The sequence below is a fragment of the Lithobates pipiens genome, unplaced genomic scaffold, assembly GCF_037356315.1.
Source record: "Lithobates pipiens isolate NorthernLeopardFrog02 unplaced genomic scaffold, aLitPip1_a1.2 Scaffold_23, whole genome shotgun sequence".
In the NCBI taxonomy this organism is placed as follows: Eukaryota; Metazoa; Chordata; class Amphibia; order Anura; family Ranidae; genus Lithobates; species Lithobates pipiens.
In genome coordinates, this window is record NW_027507785.1 from 14,894,640 (window position 1) to 14,906,656 (window position 12,017).

Below are 12,017 nucleotides of genomic sequence, written 5' to 3' on the forward strand. Positions count from 1 at the left end.
AGGTCATTGAAGATGCCAGTGACCGCCTGGGCTATCCGATCTCCTTCGATAGATTCAGGCAAGCCGCGGACCCGGAGATTGTGACGGCGGCCTCTATTATCAAGGTCCTCTAAATGCCTCTGCATATCTCTCATCTGAAGTGTATGAGAGTCAATGCATGTTGTAGCTGACTGCAGGGCTCTGTCATGTTTGTCAGTTACTTGCTCTACTCTCTGCACTCTATCATGTAATGCGTGCAGGTCCAGCCTAAGTTCAGCTATGGCTGCTGCTAATGTCCCCTTAATGTCTTCAGCCACTGAACACAGATCCTGGATGTTCAGATGAGGCTGTGGAAGAAGGACAACATCACTATTGTCAGCCTGATGTGGGTTGCGGTGTGGGGAGAGCTGCCGTGTGCAGCGGTTGCTGTTGTGACTGTGAGGGAGGAGGGCTGGCGCGCGCGGGCGCCATGTTTCCCCGGCCGGACCGAAACATTTCAGGAATGTTATATTGCTGAGGGCCGGTAGTTTCCCTCGGGGAATGAGAACGGGAGGCCGATGTGTTCCTCGATGCGGTCCCCATTGAATTCGCTCGGTTAAACAGTTTAGTACCTCCAACAGCTGAGATAGTCCCCCTGTGGAGGCTGGAGCTCACGAGCTATGCGTCCGTCGCCATGCCAGGTCAGGCCACGCCCCCCCCCCCCCCCCCAATTTTTAGTTTTCAGTGCTCTCACACTTTGAATGCCAGTTACTCAGTCATGCCACACTGTACCCAAACAAAATTTTTATCATTTTTTTTCATACAAATAGAGCTTTCTTTTGGTGGTATTTAATCACCACTGGGTTTTTTATTTTTTGCGGCATAAGTAAAAAAAACTGCGAAAATTTTGAAAAAAAAAACTTTTTTTCAGTTTCTATGATAAAATTTTACAAATAAGTCATTTTTGTTCATAAATTTGGGCCAAAATTTATACGGCTACATCTCTTTGGTAAAAATAAACCAAATTAGTGGATATTATTTAGTCTCTTTGAAAGTTATAGAGTCTACAAGCTATGGTGCAAATCATTGAAAACTGATCACATCTGATCACACCTGATGTACTGACGGCCTATCTCATTTCTTGAGGCTTTGAAATGTCAGGAAAGTACAAATACCCCACAAATTAACCCCTCCGATTTATTTGCAGCTAATTACCCAGCTCTCTTAAAAAATATTACAAGGTCGTTATCTAATTGGTCATCAATGCCGATATCATGGTTTGGGAAAATCAATATCATAAAAATGTCTGTTCTTCCGAAATTTTTATATTTATTCAGAACTCTCCCGATTCATATTCCTGCATATTTTCTTAGGCTGATTCAACAAAAAGTAACGAAATTTACTTGGGGGAAAATAAAACCCAGACTTCACAAAAAAACACTTGTTCTCCCCAAAGCTTTGGGTGGTTTGGGATTCCCAGACTTTAACATATATTATAAGGCAGCTTAATTATCTCAATTAACAAAATATCACTCTTCTACAGAGATTCCTTTATGGGTCCTCATTGAAGCTGTAGACTGTGATCCTCTTCCTATACACAATATATTATGGTTACAACCTGCGGATCATAAGTCTATAAATAACCCCATTTCTAAGCACTCTCTATCTATATGGTATAGGTATAGAAATTCACATGGTCTGCAATCTCCAAAAAATCCGCTATTATCTTTTCACAAGAATCTGACTTTTTACCCAGCCTGGAAATATCCCAAAACCTTTAAAGCTTGGTCTAAGGCTGGTATCACTTGTCTATATAATTTAACTTCAACTACATCAATAAAATCTTTTACAGATCAATCAGAAATATTCAGATATCTCCAAATCAAAATTTTTATACTCCTCTTCTCAATTTAAATGTAAACTTACATAATATTTCTCAATTTGAAAGATTTTGTCTCAAGGAACCACACGCTAAAGGTCGTATTACATCATTGTATACACAATTGATATCTAATTCTAATACTGTTATACCTAAATATGTGGCCAAGTGGGAAAAAGATTTGGATTGTACGATCGATTCTAGGTCTTGGTCCAACATATGGTCTTTCACAAAATCTTCCTCTATAAATATATTGGCGTCTGAATCATCATATAAAGTTCTCACACGCTGGTATTTGGTTCCTGCGAGAATCGCCAAATTCTCAACAGACAACACTGGCCTCTGCTTTCGTGGCTGTCCAGAAAAAGGTACCTATATACATACCTGGTGGCATTGCCCAATTGTACAATCATTTTGGGAAAAGATCTTTCTGATAATTACAAATTTTTTTCTTTTCAAATGTTTTTATTGATATTTTTAGCAGAGTTAGTTACAACAAGGGTTACAAAACGAAAAAAAAAAAAAATATAGTAATAAAAGTAACATAACACAGTATAATGTAGTGACAGGGTTTTCTCAGCACAATATAGCATATAAACAAATAATCCACAATAAAGAATAAAGTAGTATTCCCAAGTATCTAATATTCATAGTCATAAAAGGACTCGAACAAGAGTAAGTCTCTTAGAATTTGTATAATAAAGTCCGTAATATAATTATTGTAAGAGTTATAAATAGCGATATGGATAATGGCCACTTCTGGACCCCAAGACACCCCTCACAGGGATCTATCTGTGTCTTGGAGTACCTAGGCCAACATCCTAAAGGAAATTCAAACACAGTAGTTATCTTTTATGAAGGAAAATAAAGATCTATTCTTACTCCGCAGCTCAATTTAGATAAACAAACATGTGATATATTTGTCACTTTGTTATGAAATTATTTTTAAAGCCATCCAAAAAAAAATATTAAAACGCACAGGAGTTCTTTCTTCTATATGATTAAAGAATCAGCATTATCTAAATTGTGGAAGTATAATTTTTGTACCATGTACTCCAAGGTTCCCATAGTTGTTGTTCCTTAATATATAGGGATTTGTCATTAGGAAATAACAATTCATAGGAGTGGTGGAGTTGGGTTAATTCTATAACTTCTGTCATAGTAGGAAGAGAGTCAGTTTTCCATTTTCTAGTTATGGATAGTCTCGCAGCTAAAAGTATATGTGTTACTACTTTACGATATTGTTTGGGAATCGTATGTAAATTCATATTCAGAATGGCTAGTTCTGGTGAAAGTTGAAGGACAATACCTGTTACGGAAGTGAGTAAATGGGAGATTGCCTGCCAGTAGTTATGTAAGCTTGGGCAGTCCCACATAATATGAAATAGGGTCCCCAATTGGGTACAATTTCTCCAGCAATTAGGTGACGAGTTCCCCTTGAATTTTTCTAGGATATGTGGAGTCAGGTATTGTCTTTGAACAATTTTTTGTGCCAGTTCCCATAGTGTAACACATGCAGTGGCCCTATATATGCTTCGTAGGGAAGCCATCCATTGTTTAATTGAAAAGTCTTGCCCCAAATCTTGTTCCCATTTAAGGAAGGAAGGTAGTTTGCTGGGTAGGTTTTTTACCCCTAGAATTGGGTATATTGTAGCTACTCCTTTCTGTGAGGTGGCATGGTTATTGAGGAAAGACCATATTTTAACCGGGATTGAAGCTCTGAGTTGTGGTTAGTAGTTTTTCAAATGTATCCAATAAAGTCGTTCTGAGTTCCTGTCGTAATATTTGTAGTTTAGTTTTCAGTTGTTGTGATGGGTGACATTGGTTTTGGGAATCTAATGTTTTAATGTCGGCAGTAAGTTTCTCAATGAGTTTCGTTTTATTTTTCCTGAATTGAGCATTCAGTTGCATTAGGATTCCCCTACTAAATGCTTTATGAGCACCCCATAGGGTGGCGGAGTCTGACACCGATCCCACATTACATTTAAATAATTCAGTTATCTGGTTTTGTATAGCTGTAGCATAGGTAGGCATTTTGATAAGATATGCATTTGTTCTCCATAGAAAATGGGTCGTTTGAGAGTGTTTAGGTAGAATAGTCATACTAATTGGGGCATGATCAGTCCAAGTGATGGGTGCAATGTCAGACTCCCTCACCCGCTGCAATAACCACTTATCCGTAAAAATATAATCGATACGAGTATAGCTATTATGTACCAGGGAATGATATGTGTATTCACGATCTCCAGGATGATGGCATCTCCATACATCATAGAGATCGCTTTTATTCAAAAAAATTTTAAGTGTACAGTTGGTTCTGGTTTTGGGATTAGAAGTGTCTAGTTCTTGTTCATGTATTGTGTTGAAGTCTCCACAAATTATTAAGGCACCTTTTCGGCATTTACCTATTTTTCTCATCAGGCCATTCAGAAAATGGGATTGCCTTTTATTAGGCGCATACACATTTACCAATGTAGTAAGTGTATTATCAATGGTACATATTAATATGAGGTATCGTCCATTGGTATCTACAGTAGATTCATGCAATTGAAAATTAACTGAATGATGTATGGCAATAAGTACTCCTCTTTTTTTCTGTTGGCCTGATGCTGTAAATATGTGAGGAAAGTTCTTATGGGTGCAAGTGGGAACAGCGCCTGTTTTGAAATGGGTTTCTTGTATACACAATATTTGACATCGCTGGGTGTTAGCCATTTGCCACATCGACGCTCTTTTTGCTGGATGGTTAAGACCATTAGTATTTAAAGATATTAACTTTATACTCATAAAAGGATATTAATAAGATGGAAAAAGTAAGTACATACTAGCATGATAATAGCTTTAAATTCTACTTCCATGCGAACAATCTGTAGTCTGAAATGACTATAAATGTCCAAAAATTTAGTGACTGAAAAGTTTTGATTCAAATTTTGTAGGTTCACAACATACCTGTCCCTTTGAATGCGAGTTGTGTATAGGATACTGTGAAGAAAAAAATAAAAGTAAAAGCACAAACAAAAATATAACCAAACATTAAACTTAACTTGCAGTGGTAAACATTTCAATGTATACTGCAACATTAGAATGGGGAATTAGTTCAAAGGTCAGCTGTTCCAAAGATTTAGTATCGCACGGCACGGCGGGCAAGCTGATAGATCGGTTTCCTATAGATAGGATTGTATTTTGACCGGATCTAGTCAATGAAAGCTAATGCCATTGTGGCGTAAGTTTCTCCGGATTCTTCTTAGCTCCGATAGGGGGAGTTGGTTCGGGGATAATACCCCATGCGTGAAGTAACTTAATGCCTTGTTCCACAGAAGTGATTGTATGGTAGGTGTCGTTCTTCTGTATCAGTAGTTTAGATGGTTGTTTCCAACGGTATTCAATTTTATGATTACGCAGAGCTTTTGTAATCATGGAAAGTTGTCTTCTCATATCTAGAGTATGTTTAGACAAGTCAGCATAAATCTGGATTGTATTATATGGTTGTGGAAGTTGTCCTAGATGTCGCACTTTATATAGGATTTGTTCTTTAACCACTTCCCACCCGGCCAATGCATATATACGGCCGGGTGGGAGCCATCTAATCCTGATAGGACGTTCAGGAACGTCATTCAGGAGTAGCGGGATGGCGCGCGCGCGCGCGCGCCCGCACAGCGGCGCGATCCCGATGTGCTCGTGTCACCCGGACAAGGCACATCTCAGATCGGCAGGAGGGCTCTGTGATTGGCCCTCCTGATCACATGACGGCCGTGTCCAATCACGGCCGTCATGTGATGTAAACAAACAGCCGGTTGCTAGGCAATCGGCTCTCCTCTCCTCACACGGAAGTCACCGCTGAGGAGAGGAGAGCAGAACGCTGCAGCCGGCTGATGATCAGTGAGTATGGGCTGCTTTTTACAGCTTTTTACTCACTGATCATCAGTGTAGTGTAAACACACAACACACCACACAGTACAAACACAGTCCCCACATATGTCCCCAAAACACACATGTCCCCAAAACATACATGTCCCCAAATAATAAAAACACATGTCCCTAATAATAAAAACATGTCCCCCACATATGTCCCACTAAAATCACATGTCCCAATGATTACCTGCACACATATGTACATGATCATTTGCGTACATATGTCCGTGATCACACAAACCAATTATTATACACTTAACGGAATTTTTTTTACCAAAAACATGTAGCAGAATACATTTTGGCTTAAATTTATGACAAAATTTGATTTTATTGGATTTCTTTTCAAATAGAAAAAAGAAAATATTGTTTTTTTCCCAAATTTCCGCTTTTTTTGCGCTTATATCGCAAAAAAAAAAAAACGGAGTCGTGAATAAATACCACCAAAATAAATCTCTATTTGTGCGAACAAAATGATAACAATTTCATTTGGGTACAGTGTAGCATGACCGCGCAATTGCCACTGAAAGCGCTAGAGCGCTGAAAGCTGAAAATTGGGCTGGGAAGGAAGGGGGTGAAAGTGCCCTGTATTGAAGTGGTTAACCACTTAAGGACCAGGCCTCTTTTTCGGACTTGGTGTTTCCATGTTTAAAACAGTTTTTTTTGCTAGAAAATTACTTAGAACCCCCAAACATTTTATATTGTTTTTTTTCTAACACCCTAGAGAATAAAATGGCGGTCATTGAAATACTTTTTTTCACACCGTATTTGCGCAGCGGTCTTAGAAGCGCACTTTTTTTGGAAAAAATTCACAATTGATACCCAACATGTCACGCTTCAAAATTGCGCCCGCTCGTGGAATGGCGTCAAACTTTTAGCCTCAAAAATCTCCATAAGCGACATTTAAAAAATTCTACAGGTTGCATTTTTTGCGTTACAGAGGAGGTCTAGGGCTAGAATTATTGCTCTCGCTCTACCGATCGCGGCGATACCTCACATATGTGGTTTGACCACCGTTTTCATATGCGGGCGCTACTCACGTATGCGCTCGCTTCTGTGCGCAAGCTCGTCGTAACGGGGTGTTTTAAAAAAAAATTTTTTTTTTTCTTATTTATTTTAATTTATTTTATTTATTTTTACACTTTTTAAAAAAATAAATAAAAATGGATCACTTTTATTCCTATTACAAGGAATGTAAACATCCCTTGTAATAGAAAAAAGCATGACAGGTCCTCTTAAATATGAGATCTGGGGTCAAAAGGTCCTCAGATCTCATATTTGGGCTAAAATGCAACAAAAAAAAATAAAAAAATCTGACATTTAAAAAAAAAATATACCTTTAAGAGGTATGGGCGGAAGTGACGTTTTGACGTAGCTTCCGCCCTCCTATGGTATAGAGACAAGTGGGGGCCATCTTAGCCTCACTTGTCTCTATGCCCAGCAGACGGAAGGACCCGATCGCCTCCGCCGCTACCGACGGCTCCGGTAAGTGGCGGAAGGTGCGGGAGGGGGGGTGGCACCTCTCCCGCCGCCGATAGCGGTGATCTCGCGGTGAATCCGCCGCGGAGACCACCGTTATCGTACAGCCGACCGCCGCCTGAAGAGATGGATATCTCGGTTGTGGCAGCAGCTGCTGCCGTTACCGAGATATCCCTCTTCAAAAAATGGACGTACATCGTCGTGCGGCGGTCGGCAAGTGGTTAACATGGTAGAAGTGTACTCTAAGTAGTACATCACGTGGTATCTGTGGAGGGAGAAATGACGGTTTCGGAATCCGATGGATACGATCAATTGTGAGCTCTAAGGCTGGTATAGCTGGCAGCAAGTTGGAGAATAAGTCAGTGGCATATTTTTTAAGATCAGACTGCTGTATATTTTCAGGGATACCCCTGATTTTGAGATTTTTCTTCCTTGAGCGGTCTTCTAAATCTGCGATTTTAAATTTAAGCCACTCTTTTTTCAGCTTTATTTTCTTCATGAGCATCTATTAAATTATTAATAGTATTGGTCATGTCTCCCATAGAGTTCTCAATAGTGTGTATTCTTTCACCTAAGGAGTTCACTGCTTTGGAGAATTGATTTGTGAGTTGTAAAATATCCGTATGAAGTGAAGTATGTAAAGTTAATAGCATTTCTTTTAATTGGGTGTCCAGAATAGGCTGGTTATTAGTGGGGAATGCGGCTATAGGTGAAGCTATAGGAGTTATGACTGTGTAATCTTGACTAATATGAGGTATTTTATAGCTTACCTCCTGGCCTGTGAAATCCAATTTGATACGAGTTTTAGCCGGGCTGCGACATGTAGGGCTGAGGTAATCTTCCTCATGAGGAGATTCCAGATGTGTTTTCTGAGGTGATTCTTCTAGAGCAGCATCAGGCCTGTCAGTGTATTGTGCTCTCCCTGAGGAGGCTGTTGCTGGTACAGCAGCTGTGAGAGGATCTGTGCCATCTTTTTTTCTCCCTCCCGCTGACTTAGAGGAGAATGTCGTTAGTTTTTTCATTTTCCGTTCGTCTTTCCGCTTTTTTGACATCACCTTTGGATTCAGGAACTCTTCCGTCGTCTGTTCGTATCTTTTTTACCGATATTCGCTGTGAATTGTCGCTAATATGCCCGTTCGTGTCACAGAGCTCTCTCACAGAGCTTCCATTCAGCTCATGCGCTGGCCACGCCCCTCTCAATTACAAAATTTTTTGATTGTCCAATTTTTCCAGACCCAATTATAGCTCTCCTTAATTTAAAACCAGCCTTTCTGAATGAGAAACAATTAAAATTAGTTCTTACACTCCTGATAGCCGCAAAGCAGACTATAGCCAATGCGTGGAAAACAGACGTGGTGAATATTGCAGAAACCAAACGTAGAATGAATCAATCTTTCATCCATGCTAAAATGGACGCTATAGATAAAAACCAGATGACAAAGTTTGATATCATATGGAAACCTTGGATTAAATATTATACGTCAGATAATATTGATAACCGAGTTTTATTGTTATGGTGATTAAGATTTTTTATAGAATTACAACATTAGATGATATATAAAACCTCCTCCGGAGAATTATTCCCTCCCCTTCCCCTCCTATATACCTTTTATGTTCTTCCCTTACTATATAATACTTACTATAAACATACTTTAGAAGTTATGGTCAAAACTTTAAAATCATATATTTTCTTTTAGACATATTTATATTTTCTTGGGATTAAAATGTTTAAAACTCAGCTATAAGAATGTTTTCAAATTCTAAAATATATAAGGCCATTTATTTTCATTCCCAGGAGAATATCTTGAAATTTTTCTTTGCTTTGTATCATCCGTACTTCAATATGTCTTTTTATTTCTGGTATCAAATAATTTGTCTTATATTCTGTACATGTAATTTATTTTAACATAAAATAAAAACTTTTGAACGAGAAACAAATACCCCCCAAATGACCCCTTTCTGAAAAGTAGACAGTCCAAGGTATTTAGTAAGAGGCATGGTGAGTTTTTTGAAGTTGTAATCTTTTCCCACAATTTTTGGGAATAAGAAGAATGTTTTTTTTTTTTTTTTTTTTTTTTTTTTACAAAATTGTCATAATAACAAGTTATTTCTCATATACAGCATATGCATACTTCCAATTACACCCCAAAATACATTCTGCAACTCTTCCCGAGTATGGCGATACCACATGTGTGGGACTTTTACACAGGCTGGCCACACAGAGAGGTCCAACATGCAGGGAGCACCGTCAGGTGTTCTAGGAGCATAAATGACACCTCTAATTTCCTAACGACCTATTACATTTGTGAAGGCCCTGGAGCACCAGGACAGTATAATTACCTACAAAATGACCCCATTTTGGAAAACAAACACCCCAAAGTATATTCTATGAGGCATAATGAGTCTTTAGAGCAGTTAATTTTTTTACACAAGTCTTCAGAATACGTGGAAAGAAAATTAAAATCTTTTTTTTTTTTTTTACACAAAGTCCATTTATAAGATATTTCTAACACATAGCATGTATATAACAAAAATTACACCCCAAAATACATTCTGCTACTCCTCCTGAGTATTACGATACCACATGTGTGAGACTTTTACACAGCCTGGCCACATACAGAGGTCCAACATGGAAGTAGTACCTTCAGGCATTCTAGGAGCATAAATGACACATCTCATTTCGTTCCTACCTATCACACTTTTGAAGGTCCTGGAGCACCAGGACAATAGAATTACTCACAAAATGACCCCATTTTGGAAAGCAAACACCTCAATTTGTATTCTATGAGGCATGGGCTGCAAATAGGTACTCGGGTACTCTGACGGGCTGGTGACAGGTACTCAGGTACTCCGACGGGCTGGTGACAGGTACTCGGGTACTCTGACGGGCTGGTGACAGGTACTCTGTTACTCCAATGGGCTTGTGACAGGTACTTGGGTACTCCGACGGGCTGGTGACAGGTACTCGGGTACTCCGACGGGCTGGTGACAGGTACTCAGGTACTCCGACGGGCTGGTGACAGGTACTTGGGTACTCCGGGCTGGTGACAGACATTCGGGTACTCAGATGAAGTGTGACAAGTACTCAGATGGGCTGTGACAGGTACTCAGGCACTCAGATGGACTGTGACAGGTACTCAGGTACTCGGGTACTCAGATGGGTTGAGACAGGTACTCAGGTACTCAGATGGGCTGTGACAGGTACTCAGGTACTCGGGTACTCAGATGGGTTGAGACAGGTACTCAGATGAGCTGGGACAGGTACTCAGGTGGGCAGGAACAGGTACTCAGATGGGCTGACAGGTGCTCAGGTACTTGGATACTCAGATGGACTGTGAAAGGTACTCAGGTACTCAGATGGGCTACAGGTACTCGGGTACTCAGATGGGCTGACAGGTACTCAGGTACTCGGGTACTCAGATGGACTGTGAAGGGTACTCAGGTACTCAGATGGGCTGTGACAGGTACTCGGGTACTCAGATGGGCTGACAGGTACTCGGGTACTCAGATGGGCTGGGACAGGTACTCGGGTACTCAGATGGGCTGGGACAGGTACTCGGGTACTCAGATGGGCTGACAGGTACTCGGGTACTCAGATGGGCTGGGACAGGTACTCTGGTGGGCTGGAACAGGTACTCGGGTACTCAGATGGGCTGACAGGTGCTCAGGTACTCGGATACTCAGATGGACTGTGAAGGGTACTCAGGTACTCAGATGGGCTGTGACAGGTACTCGGGTACTCAGATGGGCTGGGACAGGTACTCGGGTACTCAGATGGGCTGGGACAGGTACTCGGGTACTCAGATGGGCTGACAGGTACTCGGGTACTCAGATGGGCTGACAGGTACTCGGGTACTCAGATGGGCTGGGACAGGTACTCGGGTACTCAGATGGGCTGACAGGTACTCAGATGGGTGACAGGTACTCGGGTACTCAGATGGGTGACAGGTACTCGGGTACACAGATGGGCTGACAGGTACTCAGATGGGTGACAGGTACTCGGGTACTCAGATGGGTGACAGGTACTCGGGTACTCAGATGGGTGACAGGTACTCGGGTACACAGATGGGCTGACAGGTACTCAGGTACTCAGATGGGCTGACAGGTACTCAGATGGACTGTGACGGGTGATGACAGGTACTTTGATGGGTGGTGACAGGTCCTCTTTATTGGGGGGGGGGGTAATCAGTGTGATTGGTGTGTACACTGAGCGGTAACGAGATGTTACCGCAATCTCCTCCTCACACACTGATCGTGAGAACCCAGTAACATCTCGTTACCGCGGTTTGTTTACATTCTGTGACCGGCTGTGATTGGACACAGCCGGTCACATGGTAAAGAGCCAATTTCATTGGCTCTTTACTGCGATCGGGGTTGGGCTGTGTCAGGGTGACAAGCTGCATCCCCGATCGGCGCTCTGCACGCGCCCTATAACGGCACAGTACATGTGACCGGCTGTGATTGGACACGGCCGGTCACATGTATCGGGGGGGGGGGGGGGGAAGTTGATGGGGATGGAAACCACACAGATCGGGGATGGGCTGTGTCCGAGGGACATCCACGATCGCCGCGCTGCGGGCCCCCGTGGGCCCGCAGGAGCGGCGAAATATCGAGGCCATCATATGACGTCCACCCAGGATGGGAGATCCCATCTGTGGCCGTCATATGACTATGGCCGGGTATTGACGTGGTTAATAAATGTGGTCTTATACTTTCTTTATATGTTCTGACCGATCTCATTGTCCCGTGAAATAGAAAGTTTAAGGGCGTTAGTTCAATTCTTCCAGAAGAT